This window comes from Ovis canadensis, chromosome 2 (genome assembly GCF_042477335.2).
Source record: "Ovis canadensis isolate MfBH-ARS-UI-01 breed Bighorn chromosome 2, ARS-UI_OviCan_v2, whole genome shotgun sequence".
Taxonomy (NCBI): domain Eukaryota; kingdom Metazoa; phylum Chordata; class Mammalia; order Artiodactyla; family Bovidae; genus Ovis; species Ovis canadensis.
The window spans coordinates 125,731,744-125,741,908 of NC_091246.1; the positions used below are offsets into that span (position 1 = coordinate 125,731,744).

Below are 10,165 nucleotides of genomic sequence, written 5' to 3' on the forward strand. Positions count from 1 at the left end.
GTCAAAATTTTAGAACTTAGGGGAAGTGGGCATCAAGAGTTTGAGATAAAGAAATCTAAAGACACAGGATTTTAAAATATTGAAAAATAATGCCAAAATATGGGCCATATTGATTGGCCACTTGCCAAAGTGACTCATTTTCTGGTAGTTATTCACTTATGATAATTTCTTTTTGATTACTTATAATTATTACTTTGTATTTTCTGCAAAAATGAAAGCTCCTTGGGGAAAGGACTGGGCTCTGATAGTCACTGTTTCTCTGGCACCTTGCAGGTAGCCTCCAAGAACAAGTACTCAGGGAGAATCTGTTGACAGATGAGATGCTGAGAATTCAGTCCGATACCAGTGATTCTAAGCTTTCCGATGGTTTTGTTAATTTTCCAGTGTAACTTATATAATTCAAATTTAAATGAAAGGCTTCCTAGTTCTCAATGTGGAATAGTGGTTTTATAAGATAATCACTACTTTAGAATAATAATATCAATCTGTAAAGTCATGACATTTTTCTTCATTTCTTTTTTTTTTAGTCCCCAAATAAAATCCCTGCCAAATGAAAGTAATGCAAGAAAACTCAGATAGAAGTTTATTAACATTTTTCCAAACAATATCTTATTTGAATTATTTATTTTGAATCACCAGCCAGAAGATAATTCTTTTTAAAGCTTATAAGAAAATACTTGGCTTGTAAATGTTAGTTTACCTTGACAAAGGCAAGGAATGGGATTCAGGAAGAGGAAGAGTGCCTCCCACAATTAAAATATTCTCAGAAATTATTTTTGATTGTGTCATTTAAACCCTTAGCCTTAAAGAATGTTGGGGTTTCCCTGGTGGCTCAGCAGGTAAAGAATGTGCCTGCAATGCAGGAGACACAGGTTTGATCCCTGGGTCGGGAAGATCCCCTAAAGTGGGAGATGGCTACCCACTTCAGTATTCTTGCCTCGATAATCTCAGGGACAGAGGAGCCTGGTGGGCTACGGTCTGTGGGCTTGCAAAATGTTGGACATGATTGAAGCAAATGAGCGTATCCTAGAGAGTGTTATGCAGAGAGTTTTAATCATCTCAAAATGGAATCTGAAAAATATTAAATATCTAATGCTTGATGCAGTTCCTGGCATGTAAGTGAAACTGTTAGTCACTTAGTCATGTCCAACTTTTTGCAACCCCATGGGCTGTAGCCTGCCTGGCATATAAGGTGCTCAGTAAATTCCAGCGTAATAAATGAATTATGAAGTGGGTTTTCATGTTTCAATTTAATTGGTATGAAGAAGGTTATTTTTGTGAAAAAATAATTGTGGATGATTGTCTTATGATTAAAACAATAAACAAAGCCTTTAATAATAATAATAGTAGTAGTAGCAATTTTTATTTAATGTTTAGAATATATCAGCATTATTTTGGAGAAGGAACTGGCAACCCACCCCAGTATTCTTGCCTGGAGAATCCCAGGGACAGAGGAGCCTGGTGGGCTGTCATCTATAGGGTCTCACAGGGTCGGACATGACTGAAGCGACTTAACAGCAATAGCAGCAGCAGCATTATTATTTTGTTTTATTTACATGTATTCATTTTTATACATATTTAATATAATATATAAAAATATATACATATGTATACAATTTATTTAATCTTCACTACAACCCCATGAGCATGATGAATGCTATACTTGTTTTGCAAATGAGTAAAGTGACTTCCGGAAGATCACAAGGTTAGTGAACCCAGAGCCAAGATTCAGACCCAGGAAATTTGATTCCAGGATCTGTTCTTTTGATCTCCATATATTAACAATAGGTTCAATTTAGTAGCCCTGAATGCTGTCAATCTTTAGAAACATTATATTTAAATGAGTGTTTTTCTCTTCAATGAAAACTTTGGAGTAGCTATATTTAGTTCATTTTTTTCTCTTAATTGCATATTGTTTGAAATATTATTTTCACTGTTTTCATTGATGAATTCACTGAGTAGACTTAATTTTTTTTAACCACCACAAACAATTTGCTGCGATTTCTGGTGAAAAAGTAGGATTAAACAAGTCAAGCTGTGTAACATTGCATCAAAAAACAAAATGATGATAACGATTGGTAATGATTCCAATTTTCTTTCATGTCTCAGAAAATGATTTTAAAGACAATTCCAGAGATTAGATTTAAAAAGTGTTTTTTAAAATAATATATCAATTGAAGTTGTAGTCAAAGGCGTATTTTTTTCTGTTGGATTAGTAAAAACAGAATAAAAAAGAAAAATCTCTCAGTGTTTTACGGAATTTAAAAGTCAGTGGAAGAGTCCTTAAAGTCTATTGTCTTGAATTGAGATGGTGTGAATGTACCTTTGAAAGCAGAATCTTTGGGTAGAATCTCATTCTTCTATTAAATGGTATTTTTTAATATGACTTTTGTTTGTTTCAGAATCTGTTGGGACAACCCAAGTTTTATTGCAGTCAGCATTAAGCTGGGATTAGCCAAGTAAAACCAGAAAGTGAAAAATTGGGCTTTCCCTCCCCTCAGGGCCTGTCCACGTTGTAAACTGTACAAAATGATCCCATCCTGACAGTGCAGAAATGAACAGTTTCCAACAAAACTTACATATGTGGCAGGGAGCTGTCCCGAGATGACATACTTAGACAAATATTTCCAAAAGGATCATAGGATTGTCTTTACAACAGTATTTCACAGACTGTACAACATTTCTCAGCTGGGTCTTCTCTTTATTGATTTCTTTATTGATTTCTCTATCATTTTTTAAAAAAAAGCTTTATTAATTTTCAATTTCTGCAAAGAAAAGTTTTATGCAAATATTGTTATTTTGATATACATGTTGATTTAGTGCCAAGAAGCAATTGAAAAACATAAAAAACAGTTAGTTGGAGGACACTATGGATTATTAACAGTTAAAGCAGTTAACAAATTCCAATTTTTGTTTGATTTTACTTTAACCCTTTGATAGATGTGCCACTTGCTCTCACTTAATAAATTTGAATTTTTAAGAACATTGTCCACTTTCTGCAATTTTTCTTCCAAATTACTTTCCGACAATTCTGGTAAGTGCCTCTCGGTGGATAGCAGTATTTCCTTGATGATTCCAACAGTTTATGATAAATTAACTAATTACACTATTCAAATACTTATTGTATACAAAGCAAAACACTAAATTTGTTACGGTCTAAACAGAAAAGTAATACAATTCTTAGCCTTGTAAAGATTATGCAATTTACTTAATATTCAACAAATACTTTGTCCAAAAAATCTTTTATTCTAAGAGAATAAATTCATTTATAAAGTGATAAGTTTAAACATAATTTGACTGATTTATTTTAAAAGATCATATACTATGTATTTTTCTCCAATTAAAAATGTCAGTTATTTGCTCAGATTTGCTTTCCCCTCCTGTAATATGTTTTGTATTTTTACAGCAGTATCTGTTTTCCAAATAGCTCCCACTGAAATAGATGCATCTCTTCTCTGGACTTCACAGAGTATCTCATTCTTTTTCTTAGAGCATATTACCGTAAGACACAGGTAAAGAAAACCAAACACTTTGTTTTAATTGCACATGAATTGGTTCCTATGAGCTATTTAAGCTCTCTCTGGAACTGATATATGGATGCTTTTCACCTAAAGATCATGTTAGAATTTTTTTACTTTAAAATAGGGGATTATACCTTTTCATTCTTTTTGCTGTTATTTATTTTATTACATTGGACTTCATTTTGTTTTTAATTGAGGCAGCCTGATTCATTGATGTATAAATTTTGAATGAGATGCTTCAGAATGAGGCAATAAGCTTACAAACTCTCACTACTACTAGGTGGCATCCATTTTTTCTATTGTATATAGTTTAGTGAAATAAACCTAGAAAAAGGAAAAAAGAAACTTACCTTCTCAATCCAACTGACGTGTTTCTTACAGGAAGATATCAAAGATATTCACTTGAAAATATGTAGCAGTTTCAAAAATAATAAATATTGGAACTGTTAACATCCATGATCCAGAGATAGGGTGGTTAGCCTTTTTGTGACTGCTCTGTTGAGTTATGACAAGCATAGTCTTCATCTGGCCATCACATTGTTTTGTCAGTCTTAGCAATTGAGTCAGATTCATACTGTCCTATAGAAAGCTCAAGGTCTTGCAAGCATGTATTCTTTTGGTATTCTAATCAAAAGCTTCACTCTGATTTAGAAAAGTACTGACAATAATGTTACCTTTGTTTGTGCAGAGAATAGTAAATATGCTTTAAAACGATAGGACAAAAATCTCAACGTTACTACCTTCCCATTGGCCAAGTCTACATATTTGGGGCTAATTACATAGTGGGCTGATATCAACATAACAAAGCTATGTAAGAGATAATTGTAATAGCATTTATAACATGCTATTAACATTTATTACATGCTATTAAAAATTAAAGCATCTATTAAAAATCAGTTGCCCAAGAATATGGTGAAGAGACATGGCTGTGTACCAGTAGTAGCTGTCATTGTATTTCACTCTCAGTTGGGTCCGACTCTTTGCAGCCCCATGGACTGTAGCACACCAGGCTTCCCTGTCCTTCACCATCTCCCAGAATTTGTTCAAACTCATTTCCATTGAGTTGGTGATGCCATCCAGCCATCTCATTCTCTGTCATCCGCTTCTCCTCTTGCCCCCGTCTTGCCCAGCATCAAGGTCTTTTCCAATGAGTCAGTTGTTTGCATCAGGTGACCAAAGTACTGGAGTTTCAGCGTTAGCATCAGTCCTTCCAATGAATATACAGAGCTGAGTAGTTGTATATTAGTAGTTGATGTGAAAAAAATAGTTGGTAGGTTTTAGTCAATCTTAGCAGGGAAATATGGCCGTTAAATTGGTCTGTGCCCTCATTTATGAATTAAATGTATACTTTTATGTATACTTATGTGTACTAAATGTATATTAAATGTATACCTATTGTGTGCCAAGTGTTGTGCCTGGCATTTTACTTAGTGATAAAAGAGACCTGATCTATATCTGTAATAAACCTACAGTCTAGTCTGAAATGCTGACAAGAAGCAATTTCAACTCAGAGTGATAAATACTATGAAAAAGATGGTACAGAAACTTGTGAAGGCCACATGATTCTATCTATAGCTGTCATGAGTTTTCCAGAGCAAATGATTTTCAAAATGACATTGCTTCTAATTTCCACCAACGTCACACAAAGAGGCTCATCCAAGTTATATCTAAATCCTAACTTTGGCCTGGTCCTTAACAGTTTGGCTACCCTTCCCCTCCTCTACACTATCAGGGAAAGATTGGACATGGTGTTGTTTCTAACTTCCTTAACCATCCAGAAAATTCTCATAAATGTGAAATTGGGCAATGAAAGATTCTGACAAGCAAAGGGCTTTTGTAATATGCCTTCCCTCTCCTTGATAAGAAATGGACTTGCATTCAGGTTGTGCATCCCAGTAGCTTTTTTTTAAGGAAAGAAAGTAGGAAAGGAGATCGATAAATCTAAAAGGCAGATTAGTTATCCTTTATTTCAAGATTGGAGCAAACATTTCTATAAAAGCCATTAGCTCCTGAACAAGCCCTATTCCATCCTATTGTCAATCATGTTTACCAGTAAGCGTCAGCTGCTCAGTTGTGTCCAACTCTGCAACCCACCAGACTCTTCTGTCCATGGGATTCTCCAGGCAAGAATAGTGGAGTGGGTTGCCATTCCCTTCTCCAGGGGATCTTCCCAACCCAGGGATTCAATCTGGGTCTCCTGCATTGCAGGCAGATTCTTTACCATCTGAACTCTTACAGCAGCTCTTACCAGTAAGAGAGAGTTTACATTCTATATTCTATTAAAAGAATTAGGCAATTTTATAACACATTTGAGAAAATGTTCATGCATGCTCTGAGTCGTGTCCAACTCTTAGTAATCCATGGACTGTAGCCTACTAGGCTCTTCTGTCCATGGGACTTCCCAGGAAGAATACTGGAATGGGTTGCCATTTCCTTCTCCAGGGGATCTTCCCCACCCAGGGGTCAAACCTGTGTCTCCTGCATTGACAGGCAGATTCCTCACCACTGTGCCACCCAGGCATCCCCAAGACTTCTTTATGAAGTGTCATTTTACAACAGTATGAAGCGACAGGTTTATCCAAGATTACTTTGAAGGTGTTTTTTTTTTTTTTTCTTTTGAGTGGTTTCCTTATCTTTTGGGGGTTTGGAATCAGTTTATTTTCAGGGGTGTAACATTACAGCTTGCTGACCCTCAGTGAGCTTTCTTTGTGGTTTAGAGAATTCTTTAATGGAAGTGTCCAAAATCTCTTTGTCTTAGGCTTTTCGAAGATTCTGTCTCCAGATACTCTCTGGGTCACAGCATATTTAGACCGGGGGTCTCTGGGTGTGATGGCCCTCAGTTGGTCCCTAAAGGCATTGGTATTTCTTTTGAATCCCAAGGCCAGGAAGTATTTTCAGCTCAGGAGTCATTTTAAGCCCCGGGTGGGTGCGAGCCTCTGGCTGGGCTGGGGCATCCGGCAGATGGTGGTACTTTCGCTGGTGGCTCAGCTGCCTCACGTGTGCAGTGACAATGGCTGGCTTGGCTGACAGATACACCAAGGCCAAGAACAGCTTGTACCCCTTCGGCGCTCTGGTGACCTCGCGGATGCCAATGGCGTTGATGCTTCCTGACGTCGGCAGGAGTCCATCCTGACGCCTGAGGGTCACCTCCTGTCTTTTCCTCCTTCTGCTCCTCACCAGGGTCCACATCCATGCGAATCCTATCTCCACTTTATTTTTCCAAAGATGGCTGCTTTTTCTTTCTCTTCCTGTCCACAATCTTCTGAAGCTGGAGAGATTTAATTCTGTCCTCTGGGGTCTGCAGTATGAAATTCATATCCTCCCTGGCCAGGGCACCCCAGCCAGTGCTGTGCTGGGTTATTCAGCCTTGCCTTCACACGTAAAGGTCTCTTCTTCAGTCTGGAGCCACTCCCTGGCACTTGGAGGCTGCAGCCATTCTGAAAATCAGTTCTGTGCTTTGGGCATTAGCTCTGTCTTCAGGAGCAGCTGTCACATTCAAAGCAGAGGAGTGGCACAGTTAGAAAGGTGTCAGAGAAAGATCTTAGTGGACTCCAGCCAGGAGTGGTCCTTTGCCAAGACTGGAACCATCAAAGAGGCTCCAGAACAGTCTATCAATGTGCGAGGACAGAGACCTTGCCTTGGGGTGGGGAAGAGGCAAGGTGCAAAAACGCTCAGAGAACACTTTTCATCCTTCTGCATCCTGCGTGCTAAGTTGCTTCATTCGCGTCTGACTCTTTGTGACTCTTTGGACTGTAGCCCGCCAGGCTCCTCTGTCCATGGAATTCTCCAGCAAGAATACTAGAGTGGGTTACCATGCCCTCTTCCAGGGGATCTTCCTGACCCTGGGATAGAACTCGAGTCTCCTGTGGCTCCTGAATTCCAGGAAGATTCTTTATTGTTCTTCTGCATCGGGACGCTTCCGAACAGGAAAGTTGGCCTAGGATGTCACAAAAGAGCAAGGCCTGATCTCTTAAATACCCTGAGTTTAACAGGGGAGAGGGGAGGGCTCTAGTCAAGGACCCCCCCAGACAGTGGAGAAAGAGTTCTAGCTAAACGTCTATTTTTAGAATAGTCTTTGTATGAGTTTAGTTCAGTTATTAGTTCAGTCACTCAGTCGTGTTGGACTCTTTGTGACCCCATGGACTGCAGGACACCAGGCCTCCCTGTCCATCACCGACTCCCGGAGTTTACTCAAACTCATGTCCATTGAGTTGGTCATTTACTTTAAAATATCTTTTGTACACATTGTCAGAGAAATGCAAATCAAAACCACAATGAGGTACCATTTCACGCCAGTCAGAATGGCTGCTATCCAAAAATCTACAAGCAATAAATGCTGGAGAGGATGTGGAGAAAAGGGAACCCTCTTACACTGTTGGTGGGAATGCAAACTAGTACAGCCACCATGGAGAACAGTGTGGAGATTCCTTAAAAAACTGAAAATAGAACTGCCTTATGACACAGCAATCCCACTGCTGGGCATACACACAGAGGAAACCAGAATTGAAAGAGACATGTGTACCCCAATGTTCATCACAGCATTGTTTATAATAGCCAGGACATGGAAGCAACCTAGATGTCCATCAGCAGAGGAATGGAGAAGTGAAGAAAGCTGTGGTACATATACACAATGGAATATTACTCAGCCATTAAAAAGGATACATTTGAATCAATTCTAATGAGGTGGATGAAACTGGAGCCTATTATACAGAGTGAAGTAAACCAGAAAGAAAAACACCAATACAGTATACTAATGCATATATATGGAATTTAGAAAGATGATAACAATAACCCTGTATGTGAGACAGTAAAAGAGACACAGATGTATAGAACGGTCTTCGGGACTCTGTGGGAAAGGGTGAGGGTGGGATGATTTGGGAGAATGGCATTGAAACATGTATATTATCATATATGAAATAAATCACCAGTCCAGGTTTGATGTAGGATACAGGATGCTTGGGACTGGTGCACTGGGATGACCCAGAGGGATGGGATGGGGAGAGAGGTTCAGGATGGGGAACACATGTATACCCACGGCGGATTCATGTCAATGTATGGCAAAACCACTACAATACTGTAAAGTAAAAATAAATAAAACTGAAAAAAATATTCATTTTATTTTATTTATATCTTTTGTTTTTCTTCCTTTTCTTCTCCTCCTCATTCTGGATCACTCCTTCCCAACATCTACATGGTTTGCTTCCTTGATTTCTGCAGATCTTTGCTCCAATATCAATGGGTACTTCTTTGACTATCTCATTTAAAATCTCAGATCCTTACCAGCCCCCTGCTATCTCTTTCCTGCTTTATTTTTCTTCTCACCACTTATGATCCTCTGGTAGACCATATATTTCACTTACTTTTCTGCTGCTGTCTTTTCAACTGAATTATAAATCCCATGAAGGCAAGACTTTTGTTTCTTTTGTTCTTTCCTATAACTCCAGCACCTAATACTCAAGTACCAAGCATTAGACATAGTAGATATGCAATGAATATTTGTAAAAATAAATGAATGACTAAATAAACCATAAACATTTACTTCACTCTGACCTCTTTCTTGAGTGACGCACCTTTTTACTCTGGAAATCAGCACTATAGCCCACCTCTTGCCTGGATCAGGAAAACCATTCTAGTTTCTTGCATTCTAGGCTTTCTTCTTTTTACATTTATTCTGTATACTATCTCTTGAGAAATTATTTTAAAGTCCAGATGTTATCCTGTCACTCACCAATTTATGGTTTTCCAATGCACTTCACCACCCTTTAGAAGAAAAGCCTACATTTTAAGAAGAATCAGATTGGCTTCCCTCATCTCACTCTGCTCTCCCAGGTCTAACACTCCAAATATTCTGTGACTTCCTCCAACTCATCACTTTCTTTTGTACCTCCAGATCTTCACCTATATTCTGCTTGACACACTCTTCTCACAATCCACACTATTAGCCTAACTCTCATGTAGTCTTCAGGGTCAGTTGCTCTTGCCCTGGGAAACTTTCCGTGAAGGATAAAAAAAGCCAGTTGTTCCTGACAAGTACTTCCTTAGTACTGGCATTTTCTCAAGGCAGTTGTCACATGTTGCTTAAATTGCTTATTCCTCTGTACCCTTTGTTGGGGTCTCAGTGCCGTGCAGACTGTCATCTCATTGGTTTCTTTCACATCCAGATCCTTAGAGCTTAGCATGGTGCTTAGCTTATGGTGTGCATTTGTTATTTGTTGCAAGTAAAAGAGAGAAGGAATGAATAAAAAAAGTGTGGAAAGGAAGGAGGTGGGGGGAATTAGACTTTATTCTGTATTTAAAAAGAAACTAGCTTAGATAGCCCATGGAGATAAATGTTCTTAAAAATTTTAATTGGATAATAAAAACACATTTAGGATCCAGCAGAAAATGTCTCAGTGTTACCTTTAAATCACTCTCTTATTTTATTTAACCCAATATGCTCCCCAGGCCATAAAATTTTCTAAATAAATATCTAGTAAATGACACACTTCCCAAGTATGGTTCAAAATTGGGAAAAGAGTACATCAAGGCTGTATATTGTCACCCTGCTTATTTAACTTATATGCAGAGTACATATATGCAGCAAAATGCCTTGCTGGATGAAGCCCAAGCTGGAATCAAGATTGCCGGGAGAAATATCAACAACC

The 10,165-nt window shown here is 38.2% G+C and overlaps 1 pseudogene; it reads right to left on the reverse strand.

The window, feature by feature from the left end:
- Window positions 1–2,867: 2,867 nt before the first annotated feature.
- LOC138432415 (ribonuclease P protein subunit p38-like) lies at window positions 2,868–9,700 on the reverse strand (annotated as a pseudogene).
- Window positions 9,701–10,165: the final 465 nt, after the last annotated feature.